This window comes from Osmia lignaria, chromosome 13 (genome assembly GCF_051020975.1).
Source record: "Osmia lignaria lignaria isolate PbOS001 chromosome 13, iyOsmLign1, whole genome shotgun sequence".
Taxonomy (NCBI): Eukaryota; Metazoa; Arthropoda; class Insecta; order Hymenoptera; family Megachilidae; genus Osmia; species Osmia lignaria.
The window spans coordinates 2,302,625-2,324,804 of record NC_135044.1 but is presented as its reverse complement, the minus strand read 5'-3'; the positions used below and the strand labels follow the sequence as shown (position 1 = coordinate 2,324,804).

The following is a 22,180-nucleotide window of genomic DNA, read 5'->3' as shown; positions in this document are numbered from 1 at the left end:
TTAGGTGGTTTAAATTTAAGTGAATCGTATTCAAAGTTCTATGACAAGTTAAAAGATGAAGTAATTTTTTACTTTCTGATCCATGGAAAAAAGTAGAAGATTATTAGAGTCAATTTGCAGAATTTTTCCAATTTTCAATAGGAACAAATAATCTTTTCTTTGGTTATCTGATTATATGTTATTAAATAACATACACCAGATGGCGAGCAATTTAAAAATCGAGAGCTGAAAGCTCGACACAAAAGAAGAAGAACCGAGGTGGAAGATTTGACCCGGGAACAATTTGTCGTTTATCTATGTATGTCGTCGAGTTTCTCTTCGATCTTTCACCACTCTGTTTCGCACGATTACTTTTCTGCCGAGAAATACCGACAACCGTTTGAAATCTTTTGCATTTTCTCATCCTTCCCTTAGTTCGTATTGTTTCGATTGGAATAAGTTTGCTCGAGTCTGCATGAATTCATTTGAACGCTTCGGTCGAACGCGAATCGAATGCATTTGAATAGCTACAATTCGATCAATCAGTCGAAAGAAATAATTTAAAATGTTACGTTCAACTTTTCGTTGTTCTTTTTTCCGAAATGGTAGATAAAAAAGTAACTGAAATTTCATTATAATAATAATTTCATTTTATGAGTGCTATTGCTCATATAGTATGTATTGAATTCCTTTTTAATCACTTTTTTATACAGTTTGTCATATTAAATAAAATTAAAAATAAAATAAAATAAAATTTCAGTTATTAATGTAAGTTTACAAATAGAAGTATGATATATTGAAGTAGAACTTACATAGAAAAATTCTTTGAAAAATTCGTGATCCCGTTAAATATTACAAATAAAGCAATTTTCTTTTTTAATTTTTCGATTATTTACCAGTTTCAAGCCACGGAGCTATTGAAATCGAAGTAGCGAGTAATCAATTAGCCTGACGTTTGGTAGAATCGCTCTGGCAGAAAATTAAATTTTCAGCATTTGTACTGCTTTTCCAATATTACACCGACCCTTATTTTCAACTTCAAAATACAAAAAGTGGTGTTGTTGAACTTTATTAATCGTTCGTGCCCGCTTGACCCAGAAAGCATACATACATTCATTATTTTCTAAATTATTAACCGATCTCTTTTCTCGCTTTAACGTCAGCTCCTTTCATATATTAACAATCTTCTATCGTTAGGTTTAGACCTTTTTATTACAAAAATTGCAACAAATAAGGGGAGAAAAATTTGTTTAAATCATTCTGCTGGAATTTTTTAAATCGTCATTTCGAAGAGCAGGTATTCGAGAAAATTGTCGAGCGTAAAGGAAAGCTCACGAACGTGTCGCGTATAATTATTTCGACGCGAGAGCTGTAACAGCCTTTAATTTACGATCGAATCTGCATAAAAGGACCGTAAGTTGGGTAAGAATGCACCGGCTACACAGTTTCCGCTTGCATTTTACACTGCTGCGGTTGCGTTTACAGCAGCATCATAATACATACCATCGTGCACGTTTCATCGCGTTTCAAAGATAATGCCGCATTCAGTCTCCATATACATACCATCTAATCCGTATTTTACATTATTTATTAATGTGACCTTTTTGCACGATAAATGTAACTTACTATGCATTCTGACGGTATACATACTTTGGGGAACATTACATCGGTGCTGCTAAGGGACAATAAATTTTCACGAGGCAAATTGCATATTACAATACATATAGCTTGCTGTTTATGCATTTTCGATGACAAAAGTGTAGGATAAAATTGAATAAATTACAAAATTCTGAAAATTCAAGAGTTTATTCAGTTGTAAAATATCCGAAATGAAAATGATAAATAACTTTAGTCTCCGGGAGAAAAAGGGAAGAGGGAGGGTCAATGAAAAGGAGAAAGGAAAGAGGAAGAATACATGCCCCATGATAGAACTTTCCATTGTCATTTAGAAAATTCTCATTTCCCTGATGTCAGCCTAATACTCGGAGTCCAAAGTCAAGCTAGCGATATGCGCAGAGAAAAACTCGTTTCTCGCAAGAATCCTGGGATAAAGACAGCCCGTAGGGCTTCATTCGCGGGCCTAGAGAGTATCCGTACTATTCTCGAGGATCGTAAGGATATATAACCGGGGGAAATGTAACGAGGACGAAGTGGATGCGCATCGTGCACCAGACCATAAGCTAGAATGTAGAATGTATACCATCAGCATCAGGAGGGATATGCACCCTGTATAAAACCACCGACTGGCTAGCTACTCTCTTCTTCAGAGGAACGGAATTGTTCTCATATCAGTGTATTTTCACGGAAACACCGGAAACTAGTTGTCTTTACATGAGATTAGCAAGATCAGAAACACCATTGTTTCACCCAATATTCTTTCAACAAAGAATTATTAACAAAGAAGATTAACAAAGAAGATACTCGATTAATTATAGAAATTAACATTCAGCTTTCTTAGACTATTAAGCTACCAGTATTATGGTTTCCTTTTTTCTCCTTCCCCGTGCTTATTTCTCGTGTTCGCGTTTCTTTAACGAGCGTCGTTACTGCCATGGAACAGGCGTCGAGACGCAGAGATTGCTTCGTTATATGAAATTAGCCATTTAGAGGCAGCCTTTCCGGGTCGGTCCACCTTCCCTTCATTATTCCATATCCAGCAGAACAAATTTCTCCTTGTTGTTGTTCGACGATAAAAAAGTAAACTCGTTCGTTGCGTTTTTCGAATGAACTAGTGAAAATTGAATTTCATTTTTCTGGAGGAATACAAGCTGATTTCTGGCAATAATATTTAACTAAATTTTTACATTTTTCACTATAATTCTTGCCAATTTTTTTGTTACTTTCTAATAAATTATATTAATATCATGAGACAACTTCCAGCAAGTAGCATTGTTAATCAATGTTATCTTAATAAATATTATTTTCCAATTCCAAGCTGCTCTTTTTCTTTATATTTCAATTGTGTAGTAAAATATTTTAAAATATGAAAATTAAAACATTTGATAAAACAACAGGGCACGTTATTTCAGCTAGATGTGTTAAAAAATATATTATTTCCAGGAAACTGCTAATTCCGACGGAAATGATAACGATTTACAAGCTGCTTTACGAGGAACGATTAAAACTCTAAAATTACCAGGCTCGATTTAATTCACCCCTTTTTTCCTTTGCGGTATTAAAACATAACCAGCGTGACTTTGTTCGAGATTGTTTCTCTAATGAATGTCGTTAGGACTTCATTGTGCATGTTCAAACGTCGAGATTACTTCATCGGATAAAATTACACGTTTAACCGCACGGCTCCCTTTTCATGCATCTTTATTAGCGTGTAACTGTGTTCATAATTTCTCTTTTTTTTTCTTGATATCGTTCCTAGGATATTTTTGTCAAGCATTAAACATTTATGAAACAAATTCAACCGATCGAGATTATTCACGTTTTAAATGAACGCTCGTAGCTTAAAAAAGGATTTAAATCGCTGGCAGCTCGTTTTTGGTGTAACGATTGAAAAGCTAAATGCCACTTCATAAAATAGCAGATTTACTAAAAATGGTGAGTTGAATGGGATCAATAATGAATAAAACGTTCACAGTATTGGGGCTTATTAGTTATTTTCTGTTCCACGAAATATTATGCACGAAATGATGTTTTTTGTTATCCAGTTGCTTGTTAGAGCAGAATTTATAGAAATAATGTTTTTCAATATTATATCGTTACTATACTATAAATAGAATAAAAGAATTCGTTTCTTTAAAATGCAAATAAAAAGTTCTTTGACTTGTGTGGAAAAAGGTACTTGTTTAGAGTAGTACGAATAATTTAAATACATAATGATTTTGTTAATTAGAAACACTCAAAATACTATTGTGTATTTTTTTCGTGTCAATTCTTAAGCAGTTTGAAATGGTTGACTGATGGGGAAATGTGAGTTCGTCAACTTCCGTTTTCCTCTTCGACAGACTTATTTAAATGCTAATGAAGATGGATTATTTTTTTACCATAACTCCTCGTTTATTCTTCCTACTACTCTTTAGATAGATTAATAAGTTCTCTTTCCATTTTGTTCTTTGATCATTTTTTTATCTTTATTTTCTATTTATTTTATTTATTTTATCTTTATTTCTGAAGTTTTATTATTATCACGTCTCCTTTATTTGTGTTCTATCTGTTCATTCTATTTTCTGTTCTTCAATTTTGTCTCATAGTTCTACATTTTGTTTTCTTCATTTTGATTTGTCATTTATAATACAAGATCATTCATTTTACAAGAATTTAATCTATTATTCTCTGTCTTTGCTGTTTGCTTGGTTCCAATATATTATAGTGTAACCTTCACTCATATCTTTTCTCCCGCGTTATATATCATCACCACGACATTCCTCTTTTTACTTATTTTTCTCATTTTAGTTACGTTTGTTCTATTTTCCTCGACGCTGTATACAATCGCAATATTGTTATGAGCCAAAACGATTTTTCATACAATTGCCATGAAACTCGTCCGTCTTCTAACGGTTAATCAAGTTTTTATAGTATTATAAATTTTGTGACACCTTGTGACATCTGATCTGTTTCGAACGTTATTTCTCTCGCAACCTTCGTCGATTCTTTACCTTTTCATCTTTGTTGAGCAAATTTTTCAGTCGATCATTCTTGAACACGCGACGACAGACTGGCGTTGTTCTGTCGGACGGGCAGTAAATTGATTATCGATTCCGAATAAATTCCATCGGCCTTCCTCAGTCACCGCGTCCTCTTACCTCGATCGTCCTGGCGCGGTGCCGGTTCGAGCACTCTCTCCGGACTTCCGCCGGAAATACCGTTCTTTTCCCTTTATTTAAAGACTCGAAACGGGAAACGACCGAGCAATTATTCCAAACGGTTTTGCTGACCGACATATTCAATAAATCCTCCATCGAAAGTAATTCTTAATTTATGAATCTTGAAACACCAGGCTAGGAAAAAATAGAAATTCAGAAATGGCATTAGTGTTGTTAAGGTGCACCATCGACAGCAAATATGTAATATTATCAAATTTATTTTTCACACACCATAGTCTGTATTCTGCTGCAAATATCTAGTTTGCTAGGATCGCAAAGGGAAGCAATTAACCGACTCGTGTAACGCGTGTCGTTAATTTAGACTATACATTTAATTGTATCCTTCGAGATATTTGCTGCTAGCGCGAAAGCACCGGGAAAACGCTGAAAATTTTTCCAACCTGCCTCGCAACTGTACGTGTTTTCCCTTGAGCGAAATTTTCCAGCTTATCTCACGAAAGTGTTACAGCAATTACTAGTTGCGGAGATGGCAAAATTTCTGAATATCTTCTTGCGATTTCACACTGTGTATAGATATGAAACATTTTCATGAATTAATTAGCAGATTTTCGTTTCCTTGATTAATTTCGATTGACGTTAAATGTTGTTAATTTTAACATATTAATTACCGGAGTATAAGTGGATAATCGGAGTAAAACATATTAAGATATTAATTATTAACCATACGTTCGGTTAATTACCAAATTTAATCTTTCAATTTTGTACTTTGCATTATATTCTCTTTTCATAATACGATTCATAATATAATTCGATATACAATTTGAATAATAGCTGCTTTACATATACAAGAAATTGAATCAGAGTAAGTGATAACTCTTATCAAATATCACAGTTACATCTACTACACAAATATCAAATGTCAGATATGTAATTCAATAGTATCAAGAGATTACCAACTGCAAGCATCAAATAGGGAAAGGATATATCTGTAGAATTGGTTCATCTATATCATGTAAATGAAAACATATAAGTAAGAATTACATAGGTAGTATAGAATTCCAAGGATCCAGATTCTATTCCTAATAAATTTTTAATTTCAAATTGTAATTTTATTTCATTACGATTTACAAAAGTTATTAATTTTCTATGTTATTTTTTTGTTGATCCTTGAATTTCTAAGGCAACTGATCGAAGGATATTTATTTTAAGCAAGCAATCACGATAGATAGGATTCGTACACGGTTGCAACTAAATTCAGGAAGCATCAGCCTTCAAATACTCAACATCTCAATCCTCAAAATACCAATACTCGTATCAGACTTTCATGTATTATTATAGCCTGGAATAATTTCATTCTATATTTTTGATAATTTAAAAAAGTTTCTTTTAATTATTCATTCAATTTAAATATTGATTTGTTTTGCAACATTTATTTAAGATTAAAATAATCATAAAATATTATTCTGATGAACCCTTATCAAATTGAAGAGTGTCACTAATTAATGCAGTATAAAAATTAGTACAGCTTATCCTGTTTGTAAAATCAAAGTAAACAACGATTTCGAAAAGTCTTACAATTAGATAATAAATGATGTTAGCTAGTTGAACGGTTGAAAGAGACGTGACCGACTTCCTTATCGAAGTATTTCCTTTTATTTTGTTTCTTTAATTAACTCCTCGACTTGCAGCTCGATAGCAGTTTTAAAACGAAAGGGTACGTCTTACCACTTCTTCCTAGTGTCCGTCTCTTCTCCGCTTTCTTTTTCCTCTCTTATTTTCTTGCTTCCTCATCAGAATGAGAGTGCGGTGTTAAATTCGTAAATATCCAGCTAATTACTTTCGCATCGTTTTCGATTTGCCGCGTCCTCTCTTAAGATTTTCCGGAAAACTTTCCGAGATCAAGAAGAAAAGTTTTCTGTTTACGTTCGTGCTCGAAACTCAAATGTCGGCGTGGCCGATGAAATTTATCTTTGAGACCCGCGGACTTCATCGGTCGAATCACCTTCCGCCACTTTCACGGAGAACCACGTCCCTTGTTTTCTTTCTCTCTTTAATAAGAAAGTTTAATTGTTTTATCGATCAGAAGATCCTGCTTTTAGACTGCTTTAATTGAAATTTACTTTTACATGATTCATTTGACTAATATATTGAATAGTCTTATAATTATTTTGAAGTACCAGTAAGTGTTTGACAGGTTGATTACTCTGTGAGGGTTATTGCTAATTGACACCGTAAATTAGGTATATTTGAATAATTAACAAAAAAGTATATAAAAATATTATTTTGAATAGCATCAAGGGGGCCAAATTGCCAGCAGTGGGTGAAAATACCACCCTTTCATCTTTTTGCCTATTATATTAATAATGCAAGATGGCAAATTTAAAGGATGGAATTTGAAATTTAAAAATTAACTATTCCCATTTTTAGTAATTAGGGTTTGTCCATTTTCCCCGTGTTATAAGAGCGGATTATGAATAATTGGTAAAAATAGATAGGAGTTCAGCAATTTTTAAGCAATAATATTTAACCGCTAGTAAAACGAAAAAGCAAAGCGTTGATCTCTACAGCATCGCGTATTCGGGAGCAATCAAGCCGGCACGTCGAAAATGCAAAGCTCGATCAACGAATCCGCGTTCTCCCTCATAGATTGGCCCCGCTCACAATCGACGACTGATTAAAATGCGATCGCCGCGGCCTCTGATTAGCATAAACAAATTCTTCCTTTTGCTCTCTCCCTCTTTCTGCCTTTTTTTTGGTCGTTCACCTTCATCACGATACTTTTTTCACGCTGGTTATTTCCTTTCTAGCGCTATTCCACACGGTGTAATCGTCGGTCGGTTGTTTACCAGGGAAAAACAACTGGTGACAATTAGCCATTCGATGAAATTAATTTATTAAAACAACCGACCCGCTAACATTCATTTCCGTCGTGTTGTATCGTGTTTCGTTTCACCATCTCTGTTCTTCTGATTTCTTTCATCTTCTTTCTGTTGTTTCGACAAATGTATCAGGGGTTTTTGAACGCAAAAGTGCGATTGAATTCGTAGGAACGTGTCCAGTATGTTTCGTCGAGAATGATTCAATTAACGCTCTGAGAAGAATCGTTCATTTCCAGCGTAATTCATATTTCGCACTGATCGTCTGATTTGCGTTTGTGTTTTGTATAAAAAATATCACACCCTTGATTCAGATTGTCTCTAAAATTTATAGGTTTTCTATCGCGTTCAGAATAATACATATTTCATTGGATGAATATTTTTCTGATTCCATTATGTGACGAATGGAGCCACTTTAAACAGTAACAAGGTTGGAATTGCAAATGAAAATTGCATATATGACATCTATTTTTCATGTGTAGTACCTGCATATATTCACTCTGTGATGTACGTTATAACGTGATTTGCAACAAATTTGATATTACAAGAGGCTGACTCGATTTACATTACAATATCAATGCAGTATTACAGTTTAATAAAACATAACTATTTTAAATATACCCGGATTAAATTTGCACTTGCCTAAAATTGTTTACAAGACTTTTTCAAACCAAATAATTTACAATTTTTCAAATCTTCAAAAATGAAGAAAATAACTTCAATTTTTTACTAATTTATTAATTTCTCAAAGAATCGTATTCTCAACGCAATCGCATTATTCCTTGATCTTTCTTCTTTCACTTTTCTCCTTCTTCAGCTTTTTGTTTCCTGAAAAGGTCACTTTTAGCTACTCACATGATATCCGGTAGTGGTTTATGGGACAGTAAATGTTTGAGCGCATAAAGGAAATGCGATGCTACGATGCAGCTAGTTATTAAGGAAACGTGCTGCTCGTATCGGATAAACTCGTCTTTCTATTATTTTCCAGGGTGACTTTCCGTAATTCAAGACTTTATTCTTAACAAATATATCCTTATCAAATACACTTACCCATTTTCGGCATCTAATCGTATTATATTCTCTTTCCTGTAATGTTAATTTTAGCAATATTTCATGATAACCGTCATTCCGAATAAAAAATTTATATTTTATTTTAGCTAAATGCAAGGAGAGCTGATAATAATAAAGAAATTTCATTCGCAACTTTTTATTTCGAGCAAACGTGGAAATTTCTTTAGCGTTTCTGGTGTAAGCGTATGGGTACACACGCTTATTTTCCTTCCTTACAACTAGCAATCTAGGAGCAAAATAACGTTGTAAAATAACTGGTCACCTTTCATAAACCCTCCGTCCATTGTGTGTAGGTTGCAGTATAGAATTTCCAAGAAGTAGCGGAACAATTCGCGTATTCGTTCCAGGTTATTTCTGTGTATTTTGCGACTTCAAATGTAAGGAAAAAATTCTTCTTTTTCGGAAAAGAATTTTTAAAAAGCTTGGGTAAACTATAAACGCGTAGTAAGTTGCTATATAATTTATTTCATGTATTGCTATTAACTATTTACATTTTCTTTTTGTATAGAATTGCTTTTCATTTGAAAACTAACTTTATTATTTTGAAATGTTAGAAAAATTTCCTCTAGGGTAGTTTATAATTGATTTTTTAGTATTATTTGATACATGTATCATAACACTTTGTTATACAAGGGAATTGTTGAACGTAATTCATATTAAAAGGCAGAAAAGAGAAAAAGCGCGAGATAGACAGGAACTGTGACACGTCGACATTCACAGAGGTGTAACGATTTTGGTAAATAAAAACCGCGTGTGCAAACGACTGCAATTGATTGTCTTTTTGACGTTTGCAACGAGGCTCGAGCGTTTTGCGAAACTTGTTTGTCTATTCAATATCAAATCGGAACAGTTGGTACATATGTATTAATAAAACAAGAATAACTTTGACCAAAAAAATAATCTACACAAAAGAGTATTAAAGCTCCAGTGTAAAATCTTAGTTTTAAATCATCATTTACGCAATACCCTTTATTGGCACTTTCTACCCCTTTTACAAGTAGTTTTATATGTTCGATTTTCCTGGATAAATATCGCATTTCCTTCAATTTTTTGTGCAATAAACGTTCTAAAATTTTTGTTCAGTACCAAGTTCAAATTATTCTTTTTTAATATATCGTATGGTATTTTTGACCTCGTGGTTTGTTAGCCTCTTCATGAGCTCGACTATATTATCTTTCCTGTTCAATTCAAATTCTTCTAATTTTTTTTCATCATTCTGCCAGTTCCAGTTTTTCAATTTCATCTAGTATATTCTTTCATTCGGGTGAAACAGTAATTTCGCCGTTGAGCGAATATCGAAAAAAAGCGCGATGAGGAGGAGCAAGTAAAGAGCACTTCAAAGAGGGCATCGTACCCTTTCGCTCATTATGAGATATTTGTTAATTACTTGAACGCTAAAAAGGCGTAAATCCCATCCCTCTGCTCCATTAGTTTTCACTGAATTTTTACAATTCTTTTATATTTCAATACTTCATTCGTAGGTCTTTAATTGAGAGTAAAATTCTCGTGAAATTGATTGAGTTTCTTTTAATTTCATCATTAATTAAATGGTTTCCATTTAATTTGGGCATTCTATGAAATAAGAGCAAAATATTATGACTTAAAAATTGCAATATTAACCTTTGCTATTATAAATATTTTGCGATCATACCCTGGTATTTGGGTAATATTTTCTAAAAAAATTGTAAATCACGTCTTACAGTTCAAATAATAATAATAATTTCTTCAATAAATTTCTTCTATATAAATCAAAAAGGAAAGAATCTTACAGCGTTCGCATGATAGTGAATAGTAATAGCTAATTACCTAATTAGCTTGATGCAATTATCCCTTGCACCTTAATTCCTTAGACAGCGGAATAAAGGGTGGTAATTCTTATCTCTTTACACCTTTCTCATCGTTTCTTTACCATAGAATATATATCTACTGGTTCTTACGGTATCCTCCACTCAATTCCAATAAATATACATGCATAGGTGTGGAGGTGCGCACACGTATACAGACGTAGCAATGCCGAGGCTGCCAGTAGCAAATAAATAGCCGATATAAAGGAATAGGGGTGCGAGGGTGGAGGGTTGGGGACATTACGGCGTCCTTTCATTGGAGGTGCAACCGGGGTCGACGAGATTTAGAGAGGTTTAATTTTCCAAAAAGCTGGATTTGCGGCCAAAGCGTCGCCCGTGTCGTCGATTTATCGTCAGGGACGCAGTTCGTGGAAAAATTCCGAAGAGCCGATAAACGCGCGACTTTCTTTCCATTCTATTTTCTATCAACCTTTCTCTGCTGTTCCTTTCTACCAAAGAATTGCCCGAAAGAAAGGAAAAAATTGAACGATAGTCTTAGAATTGAATTTCAAGAATAATTACTTCTTGATTAATTGCTTCGACATTCAAATTCTTTCTTCTCATTAATGGATAGCTGGCACGCGGTTTGATGGTACTGTGCGACCATGTATAGGAGCAATCCGTTTTAATCGATCAATTCGTCGAGAGGTTTGTTAGGAATTAGCCTCGTTACAGTTCGGATTTTAACATCGTGAAAGAAACAATTGCATTCTATTTTAGTTTGAAATATATTTGTTATTTAACATTGATTGCTTTTTTTAACCTGGTGTGTCAATTTATAGAGTAACTTTTTTTGAATAAATTAATAAAAATCTCCTGCTTTCCATAATGCGAAGATATATATTTACATCCTTAAGTAAAGTGAAGCATTTGTCGCGCGATTATTTCAACACGCGTGTAAATTGCAGAGGTGAATTAAAGGTACAGGCGAGATGTTCGGTACAGGCATTGTTCGAGTCCGAGATTTACAGTAACCGGGAAACGAAACTTGGAATAAGGGTATCGACGGGGTGGAAGAACCCGTTGCGAACGGAATTAACCGGTAAGATAAACTTCTGGCCCGTAAATTTCTCCAGCGACGTTGCCGATCGAATTAGAGAGCCATCTTGGGCGTTTCTATGGAATGCTTTCGAAACGGTGAACAAAATGCCCATTAAATTTTACTCTTGTCGCGTTGAATAAATCTGCGTTCTACGAATAATCGTTTATTACGTGCCGCATCTACCGTGGAGGAAAAAAGCAGGGGATTACCCTTAGATAATGAATGACGGATCATTTGTTTATCAGCTTTACGATTCTTGATTTTGGCGTAATCGCATCACCGTCGTTGCTAGTTTTGATTGTTAGATAAATTGCAATTAATTTACAGCCCCTAGGAAATGGGGCCCGGGACTGTAATTCTCCTTCGATCTTCCTTTAATCTGGCGCTGTTTGATGACATAAAAGTATCGCAAAATAGCTTAAAGTTTTATGAAAATGACTATGTTGGTATATCATTGATATTATACTTCATTGTTATGAACAAGGAATAATTGCGTTCATTGTGGTATGTTTAGGTAATTAACTCAGGATTTCATTTTTAAAGATTGTCGGTCGTAATCCATCATTAATTGAAGTAAATAATTAGTTCTGTTTGCATAATGTTACAGTTAATTAGGGTAAGCGATAAATATTTCCGTGTATATCTATGAACGTCAGAATGTGATTATTATTCATAATCGCCATCGACGTAATTCAATAACCCTTATTAGTATCTGAACCCTGCATTAATCATCTTGTATAACTATCAGTTATTATAATTGTATATTATAGTGTACGTCACAGAGCATCAACCTGTTTATATTTATTACTTTAGGCCATCTTTTTTTAGCACAAATTATGTTTGGGAATTTTTATATTTTTTCTATGCCACAAAGTTATCAGCTTTCAAATTAAAATTATTAGTGTAAAAATTTATATATATAATAGTCACAAATTCGTGAAATTGGCCACTAAAGTGTTAAAATAAATGGATTGTGGAAGATCAGAAGCGTACTTAAGAAGTAAAAATCATAGATCTTTAGGATTTATTTCGACGTATATAATTATTGTCCCATTACTTCCGTTGTTTCTATCTGGAGGATGCATTTCCTGAGAGTGCAGCCAGAAAAGCGGGGATCTCTCGATTAGGTCGAGGTTGAAAGAGATAAACATATAAAAGCTAGAAGAGAAAGGGATAAAGTAAGGAAAAAAGGATATCTAGAAAATTGGACTCGGCTTTCACGAAAGAGAGAGGAAACGCGATGATTCTAAGGCGAATTGGAGTTACCATTATCTGATCTGAACACTCGTGTAAATCCACGCAATCAAAAGATGACCATCTAAACAGTCTAGATCTCGTGAAAAACCGTTCTAACTTTCAGAGAAACTATTGACTAGATTTTTTTTGTTCCATATCACAGTTTTAAAAATCAATATACAAAAATTTGTTCGAACTCGAAGAAGTTCAAAACAATTTGTTTTCCAATGTTCCTGAATTTTCACTTACTTATAAATATTTGGAATTTGGAAAAAATTTCAGAAAAATTAAAATTCTTTTAATTTTAATGTATGAAGTTTAATTATTAATGTGTTAGAAAAAATTCAGTTTTCTTAATTGTGCGTTTATTTCAACGTTCTGATCATTTATTTTGTTCCTCCTCAGCCATTTATTTAATGTCGATTTATATTTTTAGTTTATAATTTATATGAAGAAAGAGGTAACTGATGTTTAATTTTTTTATTAGAGGTAGAGTTAAGTGACTTGAACTTGAAGGCAAACGTAATTAGTGGATAAAAAGTTAATAATGTTGTACATTGCAGTTTGATAACTAATGCTATAAAACTTTTTTAATATAGCTTACAGTTAGCAAGAAACTATGTACTTCATAAGTACAATGTTGTTAATCTTTCACCCTGAATAATTCTATAGTAAACTTTGATAATGATTGATCAAGGCAATTTCAGTAAATTAGTTTTCAAGTTTTCATGATAAAATAACGATAACTCTAAAATTGATCTATTCAATCAAAATATATTATTAATTAATTAAAATTATAATTAATAAGAATTTTAGTTTGTATTAAATTTTGATTAATTTAATTAGATGATAATTATATAAAATTTCTAGTAAAAGGGAAACGTAGTATAAAAACGAATGGTGATTAATTTTTATTTTGAAAAAAGTACTCAACATTTATGATAACTTGTTAAATAACAAACTTAAAATTTCATATAATTAATATTTAACAAAATAATTTGGAAATGCACATTCAACGAACCAAAATTTATTGTCTAGGTCCACCCTATTAAATATAAAATCATTATTTTCGTTTCGACAATTTCATTGTTGCTTATCTCGAATCGACAGAAAACCCGGACGACTACTAATTAAGCGTTTGCAAATTATTTTCGTCCGTGTATCGGGGCTTGATATTTGTAAATTGAATATTAATTAGCGGTTCGTAACTAATTAGATGCGACCTCAGAGCGATTGTTGACTTACACGCGTTCATTTGTTATCGTCATGTTCTATATTTCCCTTCACTCATCCGACCGGTTCGTGCCTAGCTGAAATTCCGTTTGAAACTTTGAAGAGCGAAAAAAAATAACATATCACGGGAACGCGTGACAGCGCCGGTTTGCGGACTGTCATCGTTTATTCGTTCGCGAATGGATGCAATTGAAATTCCTAACGAAAATCTAGTTTGAAGCGAACGTCAAGCGTGGAAGCGAGTCGTAGTTTGTTGTATCTGCTCATTCCAAAATATGAAGGATCAAAAACGAAAACGTTTGTTTTTTGGATAACACTTGACTAAAAAAGATGATAGAACATTTCTTAAACAAATACTTCATAGAGTTTCCATGTGTTTCATGAAATATATTAAAATGAAATTTCAAAGTAGACCAGACTATACGGTTCTGAATGCCAATGATATCAAAAAGAACATCGCGTCTTCATTCTAATTCATCTTATTTTTTTTTTTTCAAAATAATTGATTTTTATACTTATAAACTGTTACTTGACAAAACAGAGTTCATTAGTAATATATAGTAGGAAAACATTGTTTTCTGTTTCAAGTTTCTACCGGCATAATAATAGACTTAGTCATTGCCTGGTATCGGTACAAATAATTACCTAATGGAGTCGCTAATTGGACGGACAAGGACGCGGTTGCTTCTCATGAAGGTCCTTTTGAATGCATTTACGAAGGTCGAGGGTGCCTAAAGGCTCCACCTCTCTCTTTCTATCCTTCTCCCCTTTCTGTTCCACGACTAGTGTATTATACTGGTCGGGAACAGAGGGAGCTTTGCTCGCTGAACCTTTGCTAGGTGGCTTTATCATACTTTATCTGCCAAAGCGACACAATTTGAGATCTTCCGTATTTCCTGAGATCGCAATCTCGGTCTTTCATCTCTCCTGTAATATAATAGAAAGAAGACGCGTAAATCGGTGTCACGCGTAAATTCACGATTTACGAGATTGTGTCAAGAAAATCGTTCGCAGCTCTTCGCCTTGTCAGACGTACAGTGAAGGGGAAATTTCACTTGACATTTTAACTCGAATAATATTTTCTTCAATACTCGAGATTCGAATGCAGAAAAACAAATTTTTATTGTCAATAAATATATTCCTAGAAATCATGAAGAATCTAAGTATTCATGTTCACTACGAATACATTGCTTTTCTTCATATCTTTGCTTTAACAATATCTCAACTTCCATTTTTCTTGGTGCCATTTTAACCCAAACTCATCATTCCTATCTTCTGTTATACTCGAATAAACACCCGACAATGCAGTTTTTGGAACTATGATTAATCGATAATCGTTTGAATGCACAGTAAAATTGAGCCAAGTAGAACAAAATTCAAAATAGGTATGGTCGAAACGTTTAATATGTAAATAAGATAATTTTATTTGCCAAATATTATTTGTTATTTACCAAGGGTTGTTTTATGTTGTATTGCCATTTTTTGATTTTTAAATACAAACATTTTGCCTTGGACATGAAAGGGTTAAAGAATTGAAGCTTTGCATTTGTACACCTTCTTGGCGAGCTATGTTCAAAGCCCCTTTTCTTGGTCCTGCTCTAGGACAATTTTATCGCCGGATGTGACATACTTTGCCTGCTTCCGGGAACATCCACTTTCACGGAGTCGCGGTATGAAACGGAATGTAATCTTCCAGTGCACTGTATGATTAATGTTTCAATTCGTAATCGATGATTGGTGTACTTCTTTCTGTACGATTTTTCATTTTTATTTCTATTTTCTAGAAATTCAGTGTTTGTAATATTATCTGTGAAATGTAAATACTCGAGTAAACATAAGGAATTCATTAACATTTTCATAGCTTTTGATACTTAACTTCTTAAATTTCTTTTTATACTTGACAAAAGATTACTAATAAAATTATAAACATTTAAGAATTTTAGTTCACGTACGTTCCAAAATTATTAATTTTGAAATTACAATTATTAGAATTCAGGTAATTATTTCATTCAATGTAAGAAAAAACTTTTAATCACTATTTCCATAACCATTACCTTATTTTAGAATGTTAAAAATCTTCTCTTTGTGGCCATTAGTACATTTTGAAATATTAAAAGGCAGTGAAAAATACAGAACAGATAACGATAATATCTTTCGCGTTTACAAAAAGAAACATTTAAAAGCTATTTTTATAACCATCATTTAATTTTAATGCTTCAAAACGTTGAAAGAATTTCTGACTCTTTGGATTTAAATATGTATCTATCACTCGTCATATTTTCGTATCTCTGCGCCGTACTTTTTGTACGTTTCTTCATGCTTATCAAACCCCTGGAGAAGTAAAGAGAACCCGGAGCATAGTTTCTTCAGAAACGATAGCAAGCCAGATGTATAAACAGATAGGCCAAAGAAATAGAGGAGAACAAACAATAGAGATAAGGAATCCTCTTGAAGGATCTCACAGAAGGTTACTCTCAATATCAAGAGGAAAAGGTATTATCCCTTCGGGTTTACTTGTAACCCAGCTACTCAGCTACCTTGAAGCCACGCGTTGAAAGGAATTGGACAAAAGACAAAGTATCACGGAATCGTTCAGATTGAATTATCCATTGAATTATGATTTGCTCGTAAATCCACTTTTCTTTGGATTTCTCCAGATGTTGCGTTCATTTTTCAAGAGAAATATATATTTTTGAAATGCTAACTTGTTGCATATCAAATGGCGAATTTCAACAGCCAGCCATTTTATATTAAGAATACTAATGAAAACTTTATACAATGATTCTTGTTTCTCAAACTTTGAACTCCAAATTGACATGTCATAAGTGGCATTTTGAGAATTTAATATATTTTGCAATTATGGTTACGTTAGTATTTTCCTTGTTATTTTGAAATTTGTTTCATTCTTTTTATCAATAAATCGGGGACATTTAATCGTGCAATCATCCAACAATTTTACAGAATTTCGAAATCTCAACGACGTGTCCTTTAATCCGTTCAGACCATTAAGTCCCAGGATACTACTTTCCATTCATGAACCACTCTTACCGTAACAACAGTACTAAAAATGATATCCTCTGAACGATTATTGCCTTCCCTATCTGAAAAGGAATCACGCGTTCCCTCGTCCCTATCGCGCGTTATACTTCGTTATTTATTACCATTCCATTCCATCAGTTTTCCACACCTACGGCGTTTCATCGTATTCTATCGTGTCTCACTTTGATCCTTTATAACAACACCGCGTTCTCCGTTGTTTCCTCCACATCGTTTCGCTTTATCATAACTCGATCTATTTTCTCCATTCCATTCTCTTTCCAGTTAATTTCGCCAATTTACGATTACCACCGATTGTCCTTTTATCAGCACTTTCTATTTGCTACAACCACCATTCGTTTTTATCCTTGGTAGACTTGGATACTTTTTTACAGTAATTGTCAATAGGAGGAGTTATTCACCAAAAGAGAATTAAATATTATTCATTTTTTTATTGCGAGAGAATTTAGTGCAACACATAGAAAATTTAAAAACATCGACACTTCGGAATTAGTTAAATTCAATTATTGTAAAATTAGTTAAATTGAAATCAGAATTTTTTACAAGACGCTATGTGTCAATAACAATGAAAGGGTTAATTGAAGAATAGTGGCATCTTCATTTTCTATTTTCATCTTCTATTGGTTTGGAGCCAAAATGTGGCCAAGTTGCATAGAACATCTTCTATAATGGTCCTTCCAATTCTCCAAAGGTTAAGGGTTAAAACAGTATGTCGGGTCGTCGCCCTGGTTCGTTTTGGTTACAATGTATCACTCTAAGAGATAGCTCTGATGCTCTTCCTTGCATTAAGAGAAACGAGGATCGCTCAAGTGTCACAGTCTCAACACGATATAAGACAGATCTAAGTCCGAGTCTGAAATGACCCAACTTCCGTAGTCGTAGGGTTAAAAGACAGGCCTAATGTGAGGTTTAGAACTTGGAGAGAACAGGCAGTGAAATTGATATGGTTGTGTGCGTTCCCACATTTACAAAAGTTCAAATACCTGAGGGTTCTCTGCTCGTTTCTACCGATGAATTCTTTCCCTCTCGTTTTGCCCTCAAGCAGCGAAACATTCGGCAGAGACAGCTGCAAAAAAACTGTTGATGGGAGTATCGTATTCTCCCTGTTAAGCTATTTTTTTTTTATTTTTCTGTCATGTGCAACTGAGGCCGTACCCTTCTGCAGGCTGTATAAATAGCAAAATATTTTTTGCAAAATAGCAAAAATAAATTAATATAACTTTAGACCTTTTATTTAGAAGAGAATTAATTTAATTTAGACAAGAAAATTATATTTATATAGATGTTCCACCATCATGTGTTTGACAGAAAATTTTCTTTTTCGAAGAACAACTGTCATTTGCATCGATCTTCTCTTTGCTTTTTATTGATAAATTTTACTGACAAATTCCATCTCACAAAGAATATTTTATCCTCCTTTCTTTTTTCACTCAACAACTCGAAGGACGATGAAAATAGCGTCTTTTCTTCGCGAAGAAAAGCTTCTTATCCTTAAAGCACCCGCATCAAGCTGTGTTCAATGCCTTTACTGATTTATTTGCTCTTCGACTTTTCGCATTTTTCTGTTTCGTTTGGTGAGTGCAATCACGCGTGATTCATTCACTTGGCAATGTGATTATTCAATCAAACGAACTAGAATAAGTAAAGAAGGAAAATGTCCACCGAGTTTAGCAAACCTTCGATGTTTGCATGTTCAGAATTTAGAGGATAATGAAGTTTCATATTTAATCAATCTTGTCAGATGCTTTGCGTCCATTATGATTAATCAAACACGTATTGGCATATAAATTAGAATGACTGATTTGATGCTGTTACCATTGTTATGAAATTATAATGAATCCAATATCAGAAATGTCTTATTGCTTTTACGAAATTCATTTAATATAGCGAATCTTTTAACCATCACAAAAATCAATTTTATTAATATTTATTATAGAAACATTACTAGAAGCATGGGAAACATTGAACGAAGTGATTAACTTTCCTGACCACTAACTTCTTCCGCGATGCTTTTTTGCATAAGGTTTAAATTCATTTATTCGTAAACTTTTGATTGCTTGCACACACTTTGATATTTATTTAAAAGAGACAATGAAGTTGAACTTCTCAGGTCTTTTCTCCGTAAAATGAAATTATGTAAGCTAAAGTGAAAAAGAGTAGTTAATCAGGTTTTTCTCATTATTGAAATTTGCTTTTTTAATCATGAGATTAATTCCACAATATTCTAACATTTCTATTCATTATTAGAATAACAAAATACTTCGAATACTTTAGTTGTGAGATTTACAAAATTACAAAATTAATTTTCATTAAGTAAAGTTTAGTATCTAAAATAATAAATTACTGAGCTTAATATTTAAAACAATAATTATTCATAAGTTTATTATTAACAAGATACTATTAATGGACATCACAATAATATTTTAAAACTATTAAATCGTATACATTTCAAATACCTTTGTCTACAAAGTTTATTCGACAAAAGAGATTTACTCTCGAAATGTCGAAGTACAGATACTTCTTAAATCGTAAAGAAACCTTTTATTCTGAGAAAATACAGTTTTCTATACGTCAGACAGACTGAACGGTTCCACGCCACATAATGTAACTAAAAACGTAAAATCTGCCGGAAGCAGTTTTTTCCCCCTGTTCTTTCTTCTTGTAAGACTCTAAAGGAAAATCTGGGCGAATAGTAAAAGAGTGTTAGAAGGGATGTTCGCGAGGAAAAATTCTGTACCCTCTTCATGGTACCTCTGGGCGCTTGTCGTATCCAGCAAAAAGGATCAGCCAAATCGAACTGATCTTGTTGCAGACTGGAATATTACCTTTTATTGTACCAGGTGCTTGCAAGATAATCTCTTGGCGCCCATTTTATCACACAGCCATTCTTTCCGCAACTTCCTTCTTATCTTCTCTCGAAAGTCGAACTTTAAATCCCATTCGCGGAGAAACAAGCGGAATCGTAACAGCCCTTAGTGTATTGTTTTACGTTAATTTAATTCTCAACTTTTACTGTAACCAGAACGGAATGCTGGTGATTTCGTTATTATTAGTTTGAGCAGGATTGAAGAATTGCGTGAAACTTACTTAATTTATTCGAGTTTGTTATAATTTTGAAATTTAGAAAGTTTTAATATAATAATTGGGATTTTAATTAATTTTCTAAATAGGAGCATTTTAGTTTTTTAATATTTTTTAAAATTTCTTTTAATTATTATTAAATTATGTTAAATTAGTAGTGTCAATTATCGACGGCCTCCGTGGCATTCAATCTATGAAAATAGATAAATGATATATTATTAATCACTTAATGAGTACATTAATCCATTACGCCGCTGAAATTGAAGGTCAATTAACATTTAAACAATTCATTCTATTGACAGTTTTTCTCTTTTTAAAGTAAAACGATTCGAAAAGTATTTTATTAAGCCATTCGTTCGAATTCTCGCGCTTATCCCTGTTTAAACAAACTTGGATCCGAGGTAAAGTCGCACTTTGTTCGATATATTTCAACGGTGCTTATCCAGGAACGGCATTAAAGTGCTGATGAAATACGTTTCTTTGAGAATCCTCGTAAACCGGGCTCATTTGTCTTTTCGGAACCGTAACGCCGCAACTTCGTATTCACCGCAAAGTTAATCCGTTGGGGAGATTTAAACAATCATGGGCGGTAAATGTGACCAAACTTGCCGCTTCTTTATTGGAAACCTGTCGGAACTATAAAAAGGAACGTTTTGGAAGGAATTAAAAGAATTAAAAGCGCTTTCGAGCTATCGACTGTTCAATGGCTCAGAACTGCTTCACTTTAATTTATTGCTTATTCCGTGTTGGACAAAACAGACATTGTTCGACAGTTTGAAATTTTATGAAACATGCTAGACAGTTTGCAAAAAATTTGATTAATTTTATACAAGTAATTCAAAAATGTGGTCAAGAATATTAATAATTTTCTTTACCTAATTGAATCAATTACACTGGAAATGTATGTTCTGTACATAAGAATTTAAGAGAAATTATATACATAATTACATTGCTGTCGTATATTTCTTTTGTTTCTAATAGAATAATTGTGTCAAAAAAAAAAGGAAATTGACTTGGAAAAAGTAAATAGAAACAAAGTAATATCATTTTCCCCTCATTGTACGTGGAACATATTTCAAAGCATCTCCATATTTGTTATCCTGAGTCGAGTTACCTTTAAGAGAATTAAACCGCGCCCAAGTTTCGTACCTTCGGGCCCATGCAAAGATTATCAAAATAACAGGAATACGTTAACCCATCGCACCAAGCCACCATTTAAGTGGTGATATCCGATAACTTTGCGTCAATAATTACTGGCGAACTACCCCAGAGAATAGAGGTCCAGCGTTTCGAAGTAGAACAACCGTATATCTGATCAGACAGAACGGTTTAATCGATAGCACGCTGACATTCCTGAGACCGAAATTTAATTCGCCAATGGATGGGACTTTTAATAAACTGATACAAAATCCATCCGGGACACTTGCTTGTCCTCGCGCGATTAATTCTCCGATGGAATTCATTAATTAGAAATTTAATACTAGCTTTTTTTAACGCGAGAAGCCATTTTAATTAAGGATGGAAAGTTACGTTTCGATCTACATTTAAATCAATGTATAGGCAAATGTAAAATTCTTTATAAAATTTTTTAATTTAAAGCACGTTAACTCTTTATAAATCTCTTTTATTAGCCAGTCCATCGATCAACCAGTAAATATTTTTCATTAAAATCCAACGCATGAAAAACCTCTCTTCGAACGATAATCAATAAAATTTTAGTATTATATTTTCAATGTATTTCGTGAATGAAAACTGCAAACAAAGAGAAAGAGAGACGACAATTCCTGCTTTCAAAAATGCCAGAAAAAAATTACCACGGAAAATCCAATTGATATTCATTTCCGTTGGATATATTTGTCACTGTTGATGAAAAAATCGAATTAAAAATAGCATTTGTGTCATATGTTTTCGAATACCATTAGTTTCACATTAGATTATATTCCAGTTTAATATCTTTGCGTAGGTCACATTTTACAAAAATTT

At 33.3% G+C, this 22,180-nt stretch overlaps 1 protein-coding gene across 5 annotated transcripts in view; it reads left to right on the top strand.

Moving 5' to 3' along the window:
* Positions 1-22,180, top strand: part of Mp (collagen XV/XVIII-type protein multiplexin) — a 181,324-nt gene that overhangs the window by 44,439 nt on the left and 114,705 nt on the right. The gene's annotated exons all lie outside the window — the stretch shown is intronic.